The sequence below is a fragment of the Microcebus murinus genome, chromosome 17 (genome assembly GCF_040939455.1).
Source record: "Microcebus murinus isolate Inina chromosome 17, M.murinus_Inina_mat1.0, whole genome shotgun sequence".
Taxonomy (NCBI): domain Eukaryota; kingdom Metazoa; phylum Chordata; class Mammalia; order Primates; family Cheirogaleidae; genus Microcebus; species Microcebus murinus.
This window is the reverse complement of record NC_134120.1, coordinates 5,564,953-5,586,569: the sequence shown is the minus strand read 5'-3', so window position 1 is coordinate 5,586,569 and position 21,617 is coordinate 5,564,953.

Here is a 21,617-nt window from a genome sequence, read left to right as displayed (position 1 = left end):
TGGAGGGGTAATGGCGCAAATGAACGCAAGCAGACAGGCTGCCCCAGGAAGCAAATAGAACACCCGCCACACAGTTTTCTTGTAGTAGCCTCATTGGCAGAACTTAACATAGAGGCACCTGGCACATCAGAAATGTAGTTGGCTAAGTTCTCCCAGCATTATAATGTCACATAAAATATAGAGAGATACTATCTTAATAACTGACACACTCTCCTTAAAAAAAAAACACCATTAATCCTGTAATGAATAACGCAAAACACAAGGCTCACTGATAACATGAACAGTCGATTCACATGTATTTTGTATGTTATATGCATTATCTGCTGCATGTTTACAATGTAGCAAGCTAGAGAAAAGAAAATGTTATTAAGAAAATCATAAGGAAGAGAAAATATATTTGCTATTCATGAAGTGGAAGTGAATCATTAGGAAGATCTTCATCCTCATCATTGTCACATCCAGTAGGCTGAAGAGGAGGATGAAGAGGAGGAGTTGTTCTAGCTGTCTCAGGGGTGACACAGGTGGAAGACAGTCCATATTATAAGTGGTCCTGTGTAGTTCAAGCCCATGTTGTTCAACAATCAACTGTATTTGAAGAGATGCTCAATACCATATGTCAGTAAGAAACTGCAAATAAAAATAACAATGAGATACCACTATATATCTATTAGAACTTCCAAAATCCAAAATGCTGCCAACACCAAATGCTAGCAAAGATGTGTAACAATCCTTGCTGATAACAATGCAAAACAGTACAGTCACTTTGGAGGACAATTGGTAGCTTCTTATAAAATTAAACATGATCTTTCCAGATCTTGTGTCATCTCGTTTTGTATTACGGATTTAAGCTTAATCCAGGATAGCATAAATGGTGCTAGCTCACTGTCATTTCTTAGAATTGAATAATATTCCATTGTGAGCATATACTACATTTTAGTTATCCACTCATGATTTGACGAGCACTTACTCACCATCAAATTGGTACTGACTGACTAAAACTATGGTGCTCAAAAAATGGTAGTGTTCAACAGGGATTGGAGGGGAGACCCACATCTTAAGGATGTGATGAGCATTGTGGGAGAGAAGGGATTACCTCTATCCCTTTTTAGGGAGAGGCAAAGATATACACTGTGACCAAAATGCCTAAAATGAAAAAATCTGTTATCAGGAGGTGGGCAGGTGGAAGCGGGGAGGAAGGGAAGGGTATGTACTTACACAGTGGGTGCGGTGCGCACCACCTGGAGGCTGGACATGCTTGAAGCTCTGGCATAGCGGTGTGGGGGAGAGGGCCAGGGGCAAGATATGTAACCCTAACAATTGTATCCCTATAACATGAGGTAATAAAAATAAATAAACATGATCTTACTATGCAATCCAGCAACCCCACTGCTGGTTATTTACCCAAAGGAGTTAAAAACACATATCCACACAAAAACCTCTTTTATTCATAATTGACAAAAACTGGAAGCAACCAACATGTCCTTCAATAGATGGATGGATAAACTAACTGCGGCATGTCCATATCAGCTACTAAACTGCAAAAAGACTTACTTACAGGTACACTAAATGCATGTTGCTAAGGAAAAGAAACCAATCTGAAAGGGCTACATACTGTATGATTCCAACTACAGTTGTGTTCCCTCATCCACAGGGCATTGGTTCCAGGACACACTGCCTGTGTCCCCTCTCCATGAATACCAAATCTGAAGGATGCTCAAGTTCTTTACATAAAGTGCATAGCATTCATATTTCCATATAACCTAAGCACACCTTCCTATATATTTAAATCATTCCTGGATTACTTATAACAGCTAATACTATGTAAATACTAGGCAAATAGTTGTTATACTGTATTGGTTTTTTTTTTTTGTATTATTTTTATTGTTGTATTGATTTTTTTCCAAATACTTTTGATTCATGGTTATTTGAATTGGAGGATGCAGAAACTGCTGTCAGGGAGGGCTGACTGTATACGACATTCTGGAAAAGATAAAGCTATAGAGACAGTAAAAAGATCAGTGTCTGACAGTGATTTGGTGGAAGAGAAAGGAAAATGAATAATTGGATCACATGAGATTTTTAGGTCAGTGAAACTTTTCCACATGATGCTCTAACAGTGGACACAAGAAACTGTGCATTTATCAAAATTCATAGATTGGTACAACACAAAGAGTGAGCCCTAATGTAAAGCTAATAATAACATATCAATCTTGGTTTATCAATTGTATTAATAACAAATGTGCTGCCCTAATATAAGATGTTAATAATAGGAGAAACTACATATATAAACTATATAGAAAAACTATATATATAAACTATATATATAAACCGAAATCTACCTTTAAAAAAACCTCTATTGTTAAAAATAACTAGACTTTAAAAAGTATACATAGGTTGCAATATCTTTGTAAAAAGATTATGTATAAATACATAAATATAATTACATATATATATACATGTGTATATATTCATATTTGCTTGTGCTTACTAAAAGAAATTCTGCTGATATTGTAAAAGCTGGTATTAAGTTTGACCTGACAGTTTGAAGAGAGAATTTAACAGAGGAGGAGACAGATGAAAGAAAAAGTGGTACTGCAAAAATTAAGAAAGGTCTGGTTTGGGGGACATTTTATTGAAACATTTCCTTAAGTAAATATAAAATTGGTAACTTCAGAGAAAAATTATGCTTCATTGTTTCTGAAGAAGAGTAACCTCTGACCAAATAATCTGATTCAACAATATAAAAGTAAAACAAATTGTGAGAAAATATATTACTCGACACAAATTTTCACCAACTCATATTATGTAAGTTTCAGAAAAATAACATTACTTGCATTAGTTACAAAACATTTTTTTTAAACTTGAACATATAGTCAGAATTCATGGTTGCCTTAATATTGTTTGCTATTTCAGTAATACTGTGTCTAAAAATGTATCACTTTTGTATTAACTGTTTTTATAACACAAATTCAAAATTTGTTTCCCAGATTTTATTAAAACATACTTTTTCTAGTTTTCTTAACATAGGTAATCACACTTATAAAATAAAACAAAAATAATGATTCAACTAAAATATTTAAAAATTGCCCTGTTTGACTTCAGAATGTTGAATTATGATTTTAATTATTAGACTCACTAATTCTATCTTGGTCAAAACTCATGCTCATGAATATAAAGCTAGAATGAACTGATTCTGTAGATTTGGTGAAGTTACAGCCAATCACCATAAAAACTAACTGCAGGCCTCACATTGAAGATTACATTTATTATGACAATCCATAATATGACACTTATGCGCATTTTTTCTGAGTGATTTTTCCAATAATTGTTACGGAGTTGAGAAGAGTTACAATTTTTATGTTAGTCTGTTGAGGCTGGTCTAACAGAATATCATAGTCTAAGTGGCTTATAAATAACAGAAAGTTATTTCTCACAGTTCTGGAAGTTGGGAAGCCCAAGATCAAGGCAGATTTGGTATCTGGTAAGGGCACTCTTCATAGAGGAGGGCTGGCATTACACTGAGTCCTCACATGTCGGAAAGGGAGAGGTTATCTCTCTGGGGTCTCTTTTATAAGGTTGCTAAATCCCATTCATGAAGGCTCTGCCCGCATGACCTAATCTCTGCCCAAAGGCCCAACATCCTAATACCATCATCTTGAGGTTTAAGATTTCAACATAGGCATTTTGGGGAGACAAAAACATTTGGCCCATTGCAGAATTATTATATCATTTTTACTTACTTATATGAAAGCTGACAATAACATAGTTGCCTTGTTTTGGCCAGAGTCAGCAGTGGACATGGAAACTAAACTCTTGGGCTCTTTCCACTGCACACTTTTTCCTCCTTCCTCACTACCATCCTTCCCTTATGATATGTGCTGGGCCAATTCTGCAAGCTCTGGCTTTAATATTAGAAGCCTCTAGACTGCTATGGTAGCATAAAAGTATTTTCCCCTTCATAGTATTATTACTAATTTTGTTAGAATTTGGATACAGGTACTATGAAGCTTAAAACTTAGATTCATTACTTATCTGTATGATCCTTTTTTTATTTTTTATTTCAGCATATTACAAGGGTACAAATGTTTAGGTTACATATATTGCCTTTGCCCCACCCGAGTCAGAGCTTCAAACATGTTCATCCCCCAGACAGTGCACACCGCACCCATTAGGTGTGAATATACCCGTCCCCTCCTCCCTGCTCCCAGCTGCCCAACACTCGATGAATATTATTATATGCACTTAAGTGTTGAGGGACCTGATCAAATTTAAAAGCTTCTGCACAGCCAGTGAAACTATCATGAGAGCAAATAGACAACCTACAGAATGGGAGAAAATATTCATATGCTACACATCCTATAAAGGGCTGATAACTAGAATCTATATAGAACTCAGGAAAATCAGCAAGAAAAAATCAAACAACATTATCTGTGTGATCTTAAAAACTACATTTTATGCCACTAAGTTTTAAGTTTCTCATAAGTAAAATCGAGAGAGATTTGGAAATTAAATCAGATAACATGTGACTGACTATCCTTTGTAAACTTTAACAAATACATGTTATTCTTTCTTTAAATGCAAGTTGGTTTGAAGAATTAATCAGTTATCACAGGCACAATGCTGTTAATTTTTTCTCTACTCCCATACAAACACAGACATGCCAACATAGGCACTAAATTGTCAGCAAAACTAAGATATGGATTGCTAACAAAATCTAAGCAGACATATCATTAATTCTAACTATAAATTTCTTCTAAATCAAAGCAGTATAATAATAAATAGTTTAATTTGAAGCCACTTTAGAGCAAAGATTAAATACCAGGAATCATAAGAGTAAATAAATAATACAAATAAGTCAGAATTAATTTTTCTTTCTTTGTCAAAACAGTATATTCCTTGATCTTCCCATTCCAATTGTTTCTTCGATCTTCATTATTTTGATGTAAGACATAAAAACAACTGGGGTTTCTTTAGACCTTCTGTGGAATTGCTGGACTAAAATTTTCTCTAATCAGATGATACATATTATTTATTATGGAGGCATTAAAGGAAAAGTCCTAAAAGCTAGAAGTATGCTAACATCTGAGTTGTCCTCATATATAATGTAGGCTTTGAACACACAAGCAAGTAACAGTACCATATATATAACCCTACTTTAAAAAATTTTCTGATCAAAAATTTCCTTGGACATAATAGAAAGCCAAATCATGTTGATTCCTTTCTACAATAATCATTAAATGCGGGATTATTTTAGCATGAAAACAATAATTTCTGTTCATCAATTAAATTGTAAACACAATCCAAACCAAATGCTAATTGTCAAAATAAGCTTCAGCCACCTAATGATTTAGAACGGTAAATTAAAACTCTGTTTTTGCATTTTTGTCTGGAAGTCCAAAATCACTCCAAAATTAAAAGTTTATCTACAGAGTTACTAATAAATGTTTATACTTTGTGTTCTTCCAAACAAGACCTATGTAAATTGATCATTCAGTTTCAAATTTTAAATGTTGACTCCTTGAGAACACAGGATATTTTTAGATACAAATTTTATAGCTATGTTTCTTTCGCTGAAATGTTGGAGACAAGCGGTTTCATTACTATTCTTTGTGGAACTTTTTTTTTTTTTTCTAGAGCTATTATCCTAAATGTGGGTATTGATGGTGCTACCCGTGGAGTAGAAGCATTATAGCTGCATAACTTTTAGATATTTTATATAAATCTTTGCTATAATGTCACTCCTGGCAACCAGCTGTGCTGTGATATGTCACAATGATGAATCATCAAGCATGGTAAAAACTAAAGGACAGTTATATAAAAACCTGTATTAATAAACATAATTTTTGCAAGTGCAAAATGAACATTTGCATATACTCTAAAAACTTCTATAGCATTTACTCCAAAGTTCCTAGTGCAGGACCATAAATTAGGATCATAATTATTTCCATGGTATCTCATAAAGAAACAAATCTAAGAACCTATTAGTGATTGACAATCGTGCAATATGAGATTATGGGATAGCAAGATCTAATATAAGTACCTTATAAAATTACACTGGATTTTCAGTCTGGACAAAACAGTGTAGTCTCCTCTCTCCCTGCTACTCCCTGCTAAGTGCAAATATAAATCCAGAAAGTAGGGAAAGAGACAACCAAATATAACTCTGATATGTGGAAGGAGAAAAGCACACTGATTAGGAGCACAGGACCAAAGGAATATCACAGGGACTAGGCATCTTTCAACCACCGCCCAGCACAGAAAATTGGCCACAGCCCAGAATTTCCTGATCTCCCCCACCACCCCTCACTCCCTGCCACTCCAAACAGGCAACAGATGATGGGCCAGGGAGGCTCATTTCTCCCACGGATCAAATGGGAGTCCCACCAACAACACAAGGGGAACCTGGTAGTACTGGATTGATCAGAGGCCCACTGACAATAAGAGGCTAGAGAAAGTCCCTTCCATACTAGACCACAGGGCCTGAGACTCTCTTCCCCACCAAGAGAACACAATCCATTGTCAAGGGGTGTCCCCCCAAGCAAGCACCCTCCCAAGAAGCACTCTTAGTCTCTCGGGCAACAGACTGATTTTTCCCAGATTGGGACAACCAGCAGCTTGGCATTAGCAAGCTCCTCCTAGCCCGTCAAGCGGCACCAGCAGAGTCCAGCGAGAGACCCAGCCGCCCAACAGGAGATGAAGCAGGCTGACCAAAATTGCCCCTCCTGTAATTTTGCAAGATGTTTCCATAGGAAACACAAGGTAATGGCATTCATTATCTTCGGAAAAATAAGGTAATGGCATTCAACACTTTGTTTACTCAGATTCCTGAAACCGTTTCAAGTGTTTTTGTGGTTACTTTTATCAATTTAATCACTCTAAGAGGGGAATCCTGTTACCACCGCTGCTATTTTTAGTAGTGCTGTTCTAAGGACAATCACCCCTGTTAGTGCTGTTGAAGGGAATTGCAGAAGTGCACCTGTAACCGCCACAGGGAAATTAAAAATGTCTCATAGACTTACTTAATCTATACTTATCATTAACCACAAAAGTACATTCTTTCTTTCTTGTATCTAACGTCCAGAAAAAAAAAAGTGGTTGGGAATGTTAGCATATTTTCTGCGGTCTGCTAATAAATCACATTTCTGCTTATATTGTCTTTGGTAGAAATTGGGTCTGGTTTATTTGGCAGGCAGTGGAACACACTTCTGGTAATGTCTAGCTTCATTGTTGGATCATCATTTAATCATATAAAAATGAGATCAAATGATATAGAGGAAATTATTATATGGTCCCATTAGGAAGAATATTGGGTGCCTATTTATTATCCACTTCTGTGATTAATAATTAATACTTCCAGCCCCGCCAATTATGAAGCATGTTCATGAAGTTATATAAATTAAAAAATAAAATATAATGTAGATAAAAAGCAATATTAACAGTATTTATTGCTTTTAAAGGTAAATTTTCAAAAGGAAAATTGGATTTAAGCTTTTGCATTTTCCCTTGTCCTAATTTGAGGTTAATTGATATACTCCCACTTTGGGTTAAGTCCTGCCCCTCACTCCCAGAATCAGTGATTACCCAATGTTGTTGATAATCAGCCCCAAATTCTGTGGAATAAGTCAGAATATATACTAATTGTTTTGGTCCAGTTGAAAACCCTTCTCTGTGTAGAACTGAATTTTTCACTTATTCACAAAGCCAGTAGGTTTTTTTTTTGTTTTTTTTTAAATGATCTTCCAATAACAGCTCAATATAATCTGGTGAAAACTGTGTATCTCATGTTTTATTATTCATTCAATCAAACTCAAATGCTGCTGTTATCCCTAGAAGGTGAATCAGAGCCTCCCAAATCCATTCTTCCTTAGTGCACAGACATAATGATAGGCATTCATACCTCTTCAGCTGAGCTTTTTCCTATGAGTAAAAAGCATTCCCTATAAAAACCATTAATTTCTCAACAAATATTGAGTTCTTGAGATGTCCCCAAATTTTTAACTTAATTTTACAACTTAAATATGATTCAGATTTTAAAATAAAAGTACTATAAAATTATTGAAAAGTAGCTTTCTTAAATTTTTAAATATGATAAAATATAATATGACATTGTATAAATGTCATGTAAAATTACATAATGTAAATACTATATCATGTCACAATTTCATCAACGTGTAAAATTAGTACGCTATTTTGGGAAAAATAGATATCTTAAAATAAATATTGTCAACTTCATTGGAAAATCATATGACTCCTAAATGTCAGGTTATCAAATCATGGTGAGTCTTAATTAGAGAGAACCTGAGGGGTTAATGATGAAGAAGTCTACACAGAGAAGCCATATGTCTCAACTACAAAACAGGGAGAAAAGCCAGAGGACAAGGACACCTATCCACAAAAATAAAGTAATATTGCTGCCAGAGGTTGGCTGCTCTTAGAACTAAGAAACAATCAGACCTTGATACGAAAGCAAAGTGGTGGAATTGGGTAAAACACTTTTATGTTAAGCAATATAGAATAAATGATACAAATGGTATTAAAAACAGAACAAAGGCATTCTATAATAAAGACATCTGCACTCAAATGTTTATGGCAGCACAATTCACAATAGCAAAGATGTGGAAACAACCCAAGTGTCCATCAATGCATGGGTGGATTAATAAAACATGGTATATGTATACTACGGAATACTACTCAACTACAAAAAACAATGGTGAACTACCGTATTTCCCCGAAAATAAGACCTACCCATAAAATAAGCCCTAGCAGGATTTCAAAGCATTTGTGCAATATAAGCCCTACCCCGAAAATAAGACCTAGTGATGGGCATGGCTACGCAGCGCATCTGCACAACCCATGAATTTTGTCGCTGAGTGGTAAAGATGAGCAGCCCTTCTCATCTGCCCCATGAGAGCTCTATTGCTCAATATGAGAGATTGGGGCCAATAGTTCTAAAGGAAATAGAGTCACAAGAAATTCAGGATGGAATTTGGGGTTTGGAGAGTTATGATGATGTTGCAGAAGAAGACGACTTAACTATGTTTGAATAAATGTAGATTGCTGTACCGTACTTAAAAAAAAATAACACATCCCCTGAAAATAAGCCCTAGGGTGTCTTCTTGAGGAAAAATAAATATAAAACCCTGTCTTATTTTCGGGGAAACATGGTAGCACCTCTTATATCAGAGCTTGAGCACATCCTTTGAAGTGAGATATCGCAAGAATGAAAAAAACAAGCACCACATGTACTTGTCATCAAATTGATACTAACTGATCAACACTAAGGTGCTCACATGGTAGTAATACTCACTGGGTACCAGTCAGGTGGGAGGGGGATTCTGGGAGTGGGTAAACTCACAACTATATGGACGCAGAGTGCACCATATGGGGGATTGGCATGCTTGTAGCCCTGGCTTGACTGAGGCAAAGGCATTACACGTAACCAAAATGTTTGTGACCCCACAATATTCTGAAATAAGAAAAACAAAACAATTACTCTTAATACAAGAAATACTTGGGATTTCCCTTGCTTCTTTCCTTTTTTCCTCTTCCCTTCTTTTTTGCTTATATATTATATGGAATTATTAAATATATTAACACCCAAATGTATTATATGTGTAATGGAATGAATTGTGTCTCCTCTCTAAATTCATCTGTTAAAGCTTTACCCTCCCTTTAGGCAGGTAATTAAAGCCAAATAGGTTCATAAGGATGGGGCCCTGATCCTATAGTAATAGTGTTCTCACAAGAACAAAGAGCAGAGGGCTCTCTTTCTCTCTTTGTGCTCATACACACAGAAGAAATAACGTGTGAGGGTGTGGAGAGAACACAACCCAGAAAGAGGCTCCGCACCAGAATGGAATCATGCTGGTACGCTGGTCTTAGACACCCTGGCTCTCAAACTGTGAGAAAATTGTTTTCTCTTATTTGAGCCACCAATTTATGACATTTTGTTATGGCAGCCCAAGCTGTAAGATAATACTTGCTTTGTAACAAATGCAAGCTATATGAGATAAAAGAAGTAATTTGAGTGAAAGGTATAATATTTAAGAAAATCAAATTTGAAATGTCTTTATACAATGAAAAAATGTGTCCACATGTTTACAGAGCAAGGTGTACATGATATATAATAATGTGTATAACCTGCATTTTATCAAAAATATATCTGGGACTTAGGAGAAAATTCAGGGTTGGAAAGAGAGTTCAGGGTACGTCAACATGGAGGTGTGCCCTGGCCAGATTGTAGCTGTGAGAGACAGGGTTTTCTGACCCTCGGACAAGACAGCTCTGTTTCTTTCCAGGGATGTCTAGTACCTACCCAAAGCCAAGATACAGGATATGATGGCCTACCTAGTTACTTTTAATTAAGTGCTGTTTAAAGTTCAAAATTCCCTTGGGACACATGGGACTAGCCTGTGTACATCCTTTTGGGATGTATAGATTGAAAAATGATATCTGGTTTAACCAGCTACACCTTTTAGCTTGGCTAAGGAACCAGTGGAATATTAAAAGAAATACCTTGAAATTTCCCGCTCAGTCTTCCCTGAAACCATGATTCCTCACACATGTATTAAAGGGTCATAATCTAAAGGCCAAGTATCTCCAGTGTTCCTGAGAAAGGCAGCTGGGAACTGCACCTGGAAGTCCCTGGGTTCCCTAAGTTTACTCACTCATTCTTTTTTTTCCTTTTGGTATCCTTTACTTTAAGCCTTACATGGTTCACTTTGTGGGATCTTATGATTCCTTTCAATTATCTGACCTTCTATAATCAATGTGGTAGGTTATTGGGTTGGTGATGGAAGCAGAGTCTTGACTAATGTCTCTACCATTCTCAAGACCACTTCACATTATTTCTTACCATTAACTTATTTTCCTGAAAGAATTTAATGAAAACAATGTTGGAATGTTAGGAAACTGAACACAATGATGTTAGCATCCCAATTTATCATGCAGATATTACCTCTTGCATCTACAACAAAATATTCTTTCCCCAAATGTTTATGTTTCATGATGGGATTATTTCTATTGGCATTTAGTGTTCACTTTTCCCCTCAGAATGCTATGTTGCTGTTGTAAGTCTTTAATGACAAAAGCTTACCTGAATTAATGGCATCTATCCAAAGTTTTTCATTTTGTTACTAGAATCTACTTGGAGAGATGATGAGCCTTTTTTGAAGCTTGGTCTTCATAGATGTATCTTCATAGTAAAAAGTATTATTACTTATAGTATTTAATGTTTGTGAAGTGGACTGACATGCAAATTTTTGTGGATTGCTCTGAAGAATCCTTTACATCTCATACTTTTGAGTGGAGAGGACTTGTTGGCAATCTGCTCAGCAACTCTGTACATATGGGGTCGTCCTTTTTTCATGGGTGCTTATGTTAAGTACCTGTTTTTCCTGGGACGAGGGTTCGGTCTTTTGCTAAATAGACTTCTCTTGGCAAAAATCATTTCATCTTTCTCACAGCAAACTCCCCATTCTTATCACTCCCCATTCTTATCTGCATCTTAGGAAAAATCACCATTTTTCTCTTATTTTTCTGTAGAAGTAGCAAACAAAATAGTGAAAAGGCCTGGGGAAACTTACATTTAAACTTACATTTAAAGTCTCTACCATTCTCAAGACCAGAAGTCTTGAGAAGTAGATTCTTACTTCTAGCCGGGCGCGGTGGCTCACGCCTGTAATCCTAGCACTCTGGGAGGCTGAGGCGGGCAGATTGCTCGAGGTCAGGAGTTCGAAACCAGCCTGAGCAAGAGTGAGACCCCGTCTCTACTATAAATAGAAAGAAATTAATTGGCCAACTAATATATATATATATAAAATTAGCCGGGCATGGTGGCGCATGCCTGTAGTCCCAGCTACTTGGGAGGCTGAGGCAGAAGGATTGCTTGAGCCCAGGAGATTGAGGTTGCTGTGAGCTATGCTGACGCCACGGAACTCACTCTAGCCTGGTCAACAAGTGAGACTCTGTCTCAAAAAAAAAAAAATAAATAAAATAAAATAAAGTGCTTACTTCTATATAGCACTCTTGAGACATCATCTCTCTCTATTGCACAAATTAATGCTCAAATCAGAGTATTGGCAACTATTCTGGCAGTCCAATCATTTTACTCTAGAGATATTATATGACTATACTTTACAAAACACTTTTCTTCAAAGATGGTAGCATTGAGGCATTTAATCCTATTCAAAGGCATCTTAGATACAATCATGTTTACTATTTATGAAGACAATAAGATCAGTAGATAAATGATTTATTTTTAAACTTTAATTAGACAATGTTATATAAAATGTGTCAATAACAATAGTAAATGCCACTGTTGCACCTAGAGACCATTTAATACATTTTTCTTCTATAGAGATTGTACACCCAACTTTGTCATTTAGTTTAGCAAATGATCTGAGGAATGAAATATACTCTATATATTTCTGTATCCATATTCTATTGCTGTGTAAGAAATATAAAAAAATGAGTGGCACAAATCAACCCAAATTTATTATCTCACAGCTTCTGTGGATCAGGAATCTAGCACATTTTAGATGGGTCTACCTTCTGGTCTCCTTAGGCTGAAATCAACATGCCAGCTATCCTTGTAGGCAGATCTCACTGGTTGTCCATGGATCTCCAGGTTTCAGAAAGGCAATAGACCTTGCAAGTCAGTTTTCTGATGGGCCCATGAAAAGTCATTGATTCTTCAGTTTCTCTAACTTTTTCTCATCATAAAAAAAAGGAGAAAAATTTTTAGCCTTTTACATATGGGAACTTAAACTGAAAGTCCCCAAAACTTATTTTTAAAGTGGGTTTTACCTCTTGAGCTATTTTTATCATAACATCGTCCAGCCTTAGATAATGTCTAAAAATTATGTTAATGTTTTCAATCTCTTTTTCAAGCAAATTAAATATTTCTGATTATTTTTAGTACTATGAAGCATTCTCTTTCTTTACTGTTACAAACACAACAATGCTATAATACTATCTATTGTTTAATAAAATAGCATTGAAAAATGCAGGTTATTAAGTGGATCTAAATTTTTAAAAGTTTTCTAATTATAATGAAAAATAAATAAATTATGTTAAAGTAGAAAATAAGGGGGGAATGAATTATATCTTTGGATAGGTTGTATATTCTGGCAAAAAGAGTTACACAAAATAATGTTAGGAATACTTATCATATCCAATGACTATGAATACTAGAAACAAGTGATGTAACAAAACAATTGTGAAAAATCTATGCTAGATGACTTGATTACGGAATACAGTTGAACTTTCACAATGTAGGGGTTTGGTCATTGATTCCTATACTGTCTAAAATCAGCAAATAACTTTTGATTCCCCAAACTCAACTACTAATAGCCTACTATTGACTCGAAGCCTTACCAGTAACATAAACAGTCAATTAACATAATTTGTATGCTATATTTATTATATGTGTATTATATTCTTACCATAAAGTAAGCTAGAGAAAAGAAAATGTTATTAAGAAAGTCATAAGGAAGAAAAAATATGATTAGCATTTATTAAGCAGGACAAGAGCATTATAAAGATCTGTATCCTCATCATCTTCATGTTGAGTAGGCTGAAGAGGAGAAAGATGAGGAGGGGTTAGTCTTGCTGTCTCAGGGGTGGCAGAGGTAGAAGAAAATATGCATATAAATGGACTCAAGCCGTTAAAACCCATATTGTTCAAGGGTCAACTGTAATTTATTTCAGATTATTTAAAAAGGAAAATGGAAGTAAGAGGATATTGATTAATGAGTAGTTCTTTAAATAATTACCCTTCAGCTACCTTATTTGTGGTTGAGAAGAAAGATTAAAACTATGAAAAATGAACATATTGTCATCACTGCTGAGGGAGATACAGAGAATTATGAAATGAATTAATGGAAGGAAAATGGCAATGCTGAATAATATAAGAAAAATGCATGTAATGTTTATTATCAAAGTTATATGAATTGTAAGCATAAGTTTTTTTATAATAGTTGAAAGAAGACATCTTACAATATTAGATACGATGTTGCCAGAAATATTTCTACATGGAGACATTAACGCATGTATACACTGCATAAGTTTCTTAAGCAAAATATATTTTCACTTTAAGTTTTCTTGTTATTTTTAAACAATAACTTGAATTCATTTCCCCTTTATTTTAAAAATAATTATGCCATGTCATTCAGCATTGAGTGAAATAGTTCCTTATATTTCGGAAAATCATATTCTGGGAGCAAGCCAAAGTAGAACACAATAATGCTTCTTTGTATATGTCTTGAATAAATCTTATGCAAACTTTATATCAATCATTATCACATGTTAGAAATCACATGTAAAGTTTGTATTCCAAAGGGTGGTGGCATTTTATGATTACAGTGTTTAGAATTGTTGGGCGATGGTGATAATGACAAAAGCAGACCAACCTTTATTGGTCTTAGTATTATTTTGATATTCTTTACAGACAATGAATGCCATTATTGACTTCCCTCAGGGTGGACCAAGCTCGGTGTTCCAGTCTCATCCATTCTGCCACTGAATAAGTGTACTTTGCTGATATTTTTGTTCTGAAGCTAATCTGCAGTGCTGCACTGAAAGGGCAGCCTTGCAAAAATAACAGGAAAATATCTTATCCCACAATTTCCCCCCGATAACAACTAAGGATCAGCTCTATGAGCTCTCTCACCAACAGGCACCCCACGGGGGTTCCATTTTTTCAGTTGTTTTCACAACATCCGAAAAGAGCTAAACAGACGGAAAGGAAATGTGAATCTTTCTCTTCTAAAACTGCCTTTTATTTATTTATTTTATTTTTATTTTATTTCAGCATATTATGGGGGTACGAATTTTAAGGTTTCAAATAATGCCCTTCCCCCACAAGTCAGAGCTTCAAGCGTGCCCATCCCCCAAATGACACTCTGTAACACTGCCTTTTAGAATCTGCTTTTACAGCCTGGGAAAGTTCCTGAGTGGCCAGCAGGGGGCGCAAACTCCAGGCCTCAGTTTCCTGACCCAAACTATATCTCAGGGGTGAGATCACATCCCCAGCAATAAGCCTGTCTACATTTCAGAAATAACCAAGTCTCCAGGAACAACAACAACAACAACAACAAAAAAAAAAAAACAGGAAAGACAATCAACCTGATGTCTTGTAGCTGTCTCCTGTTAATTAATTACTCCACAGCTGCTTCTATTATCAACTGGCAACAATCACTATTTATTCCCCTTTCTCTATGTCCCCATAAAAACTGACAAGCCTCTTGGCCTCTGCGTAGGCACCTCCATTCTCTTTTTGGGCACCTCACCATGCAACTCCCCTCTCTCTTTTCCTCTTTATTTCCAGTTTCTCTCTCTCTGTTTCTCTCTCTCTCTCTCTCTCTCTCTGTTCATCTAAGAAGACAAAACAAACTTTATACTTTTATATCCTAATCTCTGTGTGAGAAATTTTTCTCCACCCACACAATGAGCTCCTCATAAGTGTTCACCCTCACATGCGCTTCTGAGGAAAAGACCTGCCTCAGAGAGGATACTGACTTCGGAAGATGTTGTGACACATTTTATTATTTATCTATCATGCTTTCTTTTCCTCCCTGTCCCAGCCATGGCTCACTCACCTGCTCCAATGATGGTAGGCTTGGCTGTGCTCTTGGTTTGTCCAGTGACTATGGGATGAAGTTACAATGGCCAGTTCCAAGTTAAGACCTTAAGAGGCACCACGCATTTCTGCTTCTTTCTTCATAGTCCTGAAATTGACCATGAGAAGATCTTTCTTCAATTTACTAAAGCTCTGGGCATCTGAGTCTTGGCGTGATAAATGGGAAGTTAGGCTGAAACAGACCCACAGACTGAAGCCCATCTACCACAGCCTCTCTGGAGAACCATAAATAAGCAAAGTAGTTATTTGTAAGGCATAGAGATTTGGAGCCTATTTTTTATGCAGCATTATCCCAGAAAAAAAAAATAAACAAGTGGTCTACATATGCCATTTCTCTCCCTAAACCTCACTTTGAGTGCCCTGTAGCAATAGGTTACAGAGATATATTAGTTTTCTATGAATACTATAACAAATTACCGCAAACTTTGTGGTTTAAAACAAGACAAATTTATTAATCTGTAAATTCTGTAGGTTAGGATTCCAGCACCGATTTCATCTGATTAAAATAAAGGTGTCAGCAGAAATGCATTTCTTTTCGGATGCTTGTGGGGAGCATCTGCTTCCTTGCCTTGCTGAGCATTTAGGAGCTGCCTACATTACCTGGCTCATGGTCTGATCCCTTTCTTTCAACTTTAAAGCCAGAAACAGATCCTTCCCACATCCTTCCCTCTGTAACCTACTCTTGCCACCGTCTTCCATTTTAATAACTCATGTGACTAGATTGTGCCTGCCTGAATAATCCAGGATAATTTCTCTATTTTAAGGTCAGCTCATTAGCAAACTTAACTGCATCTGCAAGAGTATCTTCAATTAATTCCCTTTGTCATGTAGCGGGAATGTTTTAGTTTGTTTGGGGGTTATCTTAACAAAGTACTTCAAACTTAGAGGTTTCACCAACAGAAATGTTTTTTCTCGCAACGACTTTACATAGATTAAATAAATAAGTTCTGGAAGCCAGGAGATGTATCTAACTGTATACCAAGATTAACCCTTTATGTAAAGGACACCAGTCATATTAGATTAAGGTCTACCTAGTGATCTTATCTTAATTTGATCATTTGCAAAGATGATATTTCCAAATAAGGCCACAATCACAGGTACTAGGAATTAGGACTTTTTACACTTTTTAGAGGAATGCAATTTAACCCAAAAGACATAGCCACAGGTATACCACCAGGAATTAGGAAGTGGAAATCTACTGAGGTGATTATTCTCCATACCACAAGTGATTTTAGCTTCCCAAAGGCTTGAGATATAGTGAGATAGAGAGTTCTACAAAATGTTCAGACTTGAGCTACTTGTAGTTAGCTTTCTTTCTTTCTTTCTGTAGAGTAAATATATCTTTATAGTATGTCTTTATACATTCCAGCTTGGTCTCTTTTATACCAAGGGGAATTAAAAAGAAGTTTATTTGCCCGCCAGTTTGCTGGAGCATTTCAGTAGCAGTATTTTCCCTGAGTGCATTACAGAACTGGTGTGGGTGATAAGTGGGAGATTCTAGGAAGTTAAATCTCAGAAAATTCAAGCAAAGGCCTGTTTCTCTTGTTTTTCCTTTCTTCCCTTCAAGACCAGTGCTTCAAAAATTCTCTTGTGTTAATATTATATTGGAAGAATCAAAAGGTTAGTTTTTTACTAGTTTGTTGAATACTATAAATGTAAAAATATTTTAGTTCCATTTTATGTATTAAGAGTTGTTTCATTCCATTTTATATATAAATTTCCTGGTAGAATGTAATATTCAAGAAGAATCATAAAGTACTGGGTTTGCCATATCTACTTTTAGTCTTAGAAGTCATTTAACTACAATATAGCAAAATATATTTGATCTCAGTAAGTCCTACTCCAGCAAACATAATTTTTGATGTTTCTGAGATGGTGAAATAGAGATACAATTAATCTACCACCTTCTTATCAAGGCCAATAAAAATTGAGCAATAAAATATAATCTGATTACACCATTAGCAAAAATGAATTTTTTATCATCTGGTAGCAACTAAATAATAAATTATTTTCAACAGCTTTTTAATGAGATGAAAGATAATCAAGAGTTGCAATAAAGTGCTTTAGTATCCAATTTGAATAATCAGTCTGTTTCCTGTGAAAAATGAAGTCCTCAAATCTTTCTCTGGAACTAAAAATCATTTAATCACCATCAAGAATCACAACAAGATCACTTACTAAGAAACAAATACAACAATATCTTCTATTCACTACTGTCCTTAATAATAGTGGTAGTTTAAATATTTAAGTGATCATTGTTATTATTTTATTAAGGCACAAACAAATTTAGTACCATTGATTGATGCATTTGGTCTATTAATGATATCTTAATATTTGATTTAATGTTCTCAGCGTATTTTCTCTCTTTATATTTTTATATGTATACATGCATGCAATTATATATGTGTACAAGTATAAACACCAAAATTATATGAGGAAAAGAGATTGTACAAATATTTTTATGTGTTTATGACTGATCGTCAAATATTTCTACCATAACAGAAATCTTCCTACAAATGACTTCATTATCACAATGTGAGACCATTCTCAACTATCTTTTAAACAATGCTACTTTCAAGTGTTTCATTCATGCTTTTCAATCTATGCTCCCCTAAATGGTACCATGTTAAAGTATGATAGGTTTCAATTTATTTTATTTTATTTGTATTAACAGCAGAGCTCCCCTTCCTTCTGGAATAACTTAAAACCAGAAAAGTCCAATAACGACAGAGTTACTGTCCTTAATTTGAATGGGATTCTTGGCTCTCGAAGTACCCTTAGTGAACTTCAAGGCATCACAGAATGTAGTTTTAAAACACTATCATAGTGGACAATTGGTGGGCTTTTGGAAATAACATCTACTACTCCTAGACATAGAATCAATGATCTTATGCTTTACATGAAGATACAAACTACCAAGTTTTACCAAGTGTTCTCATTAATAATTAAAAATATCATAGTTCCCACCTCCTCAATCAGCTTTGGAAACATATTACTCCAACTATCCACAGGACAAACTGCTCAAACTTAATCTGACAAACACTAAACTCACTGCCATAGTTATTCAAACCCCACTTTAATTTCCTGCTAATTTCTTATCCTATGATCCCCATTCTATTAATATTAAATGTTACTAAGTATTACTGCCATGAAATCAAGCATAAAAACTTAAGAATCCCCATCCCACCACCTCTATGTTCTTCAGTTCTATGATTATAAATTTCAAAACATTCTCCAAGTTCTCTGTATCTCTTTGTCATCCTTGGCACTACTAAAATCCATCTTGCATCCTCTTGAGGATATATTATTTCAATACTCTCACATTTTTTTTCTCCATACATCTAGTCACCCAAATAGAAATACGGTTACCCTGGTTCCTTACATTGTCTTTACATGATTTATACTGTGTATGAATTAAAAACTACCCTCCCTATAAAGGCATAGATGGCCCTTTGTGTTCTATTTTATATTTATACCTACAACTTTATTTTACACAACTCCAAGCTTGCTTTCCAAGAACAAATTAATTATAGAACCCTGAATATGGCACCCTCATTCTAGGTTTCAATTTGTTTCTTCTTTGAGCAGCAATGTTTTCAATGACCTGAGAAAGTCTTGTTCAAATCGAAAAAAACCCAGTTCCAATGTCGCTACCTCTAGCAGTGCTAGCTTTTTTGGTTTGAAGGCAGATTCTGATCAAAGGATAAGTACAAGTAATGTACTTGAGAGGTGATCTCAGCCAGGCAGCATTGAGAAGCATTGAGAAGTGAATCGGAAAGGGAGACAGAGAAGAAAGCCAATTATATTAATAGATTATTGTTGGACAGATGTGTTATTGTTATTAATACAAGTATGGGCAATCTGGAAAAAAAATAAGCAAGAAGTCATCACTGCCAAGAGAAAAAGAAAAGAGTATAAAATTTGAATTCAAGGATTTAGAATTAATTTTTTTGTAACTAATTATTCCCTTTTTTGCAGAACAATATTTGTAGAAGAAATATGATTTTTAAACCTAGGACTCTTAAAAATCACAAATTGTGTCTCTTATAATTTCAAGAGTATTCTACTATAATCTTTTGTGAAACAGATATGTAAACTAGATATGCTACATGTGTGATATCCTAAAATAAAGTTCAGCATGGGCTGACACTTGACAGATTCTATTCATATTTTATCTGGTGACCATAATGAAGATCACTATTTTTTTTAAATGCAATCGGATAATAGACTCTCTTTCCATTACGTAAAAGATATCTTAGAGGGTCTATGTTTTAAAAGTAGAATTACTCATCAACAATGACATTGTGTTTTATTACTCACTTATTTCCCTCCTGTTCTTGATTTTGGTCATTATGAATTATAAATGCTTTGTAACTGCACTTCAAATGTTTGGATGATATTGCTTTAGTATAAAAAATATTCTGATAAAGAATGATATCATTCATTCATTCATCCATTCGTGGATCCCAGGAACACACGTCAGATACTGTACTAGTTTCCAGGGACAAAAAGTAGATGACCCATCATCTTGGTCTTAAAGGTGTCACAAATGTGCTAACCAAAAGCAACCCCTCGGCATGATGAAGCTGGACAGGAGACACAAGAAAGGATGATGCGTTGGCTAATTCTCTGAGAAGAGTTCATGTGCTGCCATGTCTTGAAGGATGAGCAAGCCAGACAGATAAGAAAAGTAATCCCTGCTCAGGGCACGAACAGTGAACAAAGAATAACAGGAAAGATAATGTGAACTACAGGGCATATCAGGCAATTTGGAAAGCTTAAGTTATAAAAGGCTGAGAAGGAGAGAACAGCAGTAGATGAAGGTATAGAAATGCCAATACAAGATCAGAACTGGTGAAAAATGTGAATTTTTCTAAAGTTGTAGTTCATTATCACTTTAGAACTGTGTGTCCCAATTGTGCATATCTAATTTCTGCTCAGGAACTTGATATGACAATGTGTTAACATTTATATTTCTGCAACAAGAGATAGACACAAATAGTGAAAACAAGTGTGATACCCATATCCACTTTTCACCCTAGTGAATTGTAAAGTCATGATAAAAGGTCTGAATTTCTTAATTAAACATTAGTTTTCCTGTGTTAAAGAAAAATTGAATTGCTAAATGTTTTCAAATGAGATTATTAACTGGATCAATTTGGGAATTAAACATAAAATCTACATTCAACAAAACTGGGAATGAATACCACGTGTGGTATTCATTATTTTACTAGACTAAGTATGACCTCATGATTTCATTCATTATTCAGAACAGAAATGGAGGTGGCTCTTCCAAAGCATAGTGATTTTGACACTGAATCATCTTGGCCGTAATTACGTTTACTGTTTTCTTCCCTACCAATACACTTATAATTATTTCAAATCTATATAGATTACAGATAAACATCCTGGCCTTTTAATTCCTCTTTATACACATTTTAATTTCAAGCATCTCATGTTCTGACCATCATTTATTTTCAGTTCTCCTCATCTTTACTCTGATAATTAGTAAGTTCTTTCATTGTTTCAGGATTTGCAGTTGTACTAAGTGGGAAGGAGCACAGATAAACGAGTGCACACCACCTGGTACAGACCAGAAGTCTCAACTTTGCTTTTGGTCCTAAACAGCTCCATTATAACCTATCATCAATAATTTAGTTTTTAAATAATTGATTGTTCATAAAACAATATTCTAAAATCTCATACTGTAAATAAACAAAAAATCCCTAGAGACCATGGCCCTCAGTCCCTATCACATTTCTCTGCTACATTTCCTTGTAAAATACCCTCCAGGGTTTTCTACCCTCACTGAATTCCCACCACCATTTCTCATTTTCTTCTCATTTTGCTCAAATCAGACTTTCATTCCTATATTCCACTGGAACTTCTCTTATCAAAGACACAAATGATGCCCTTTTCTGCCAAATTCATTCCTCTGTCTTTACCTTTGATTTTCAGCAGCATTTGTCATGATTAC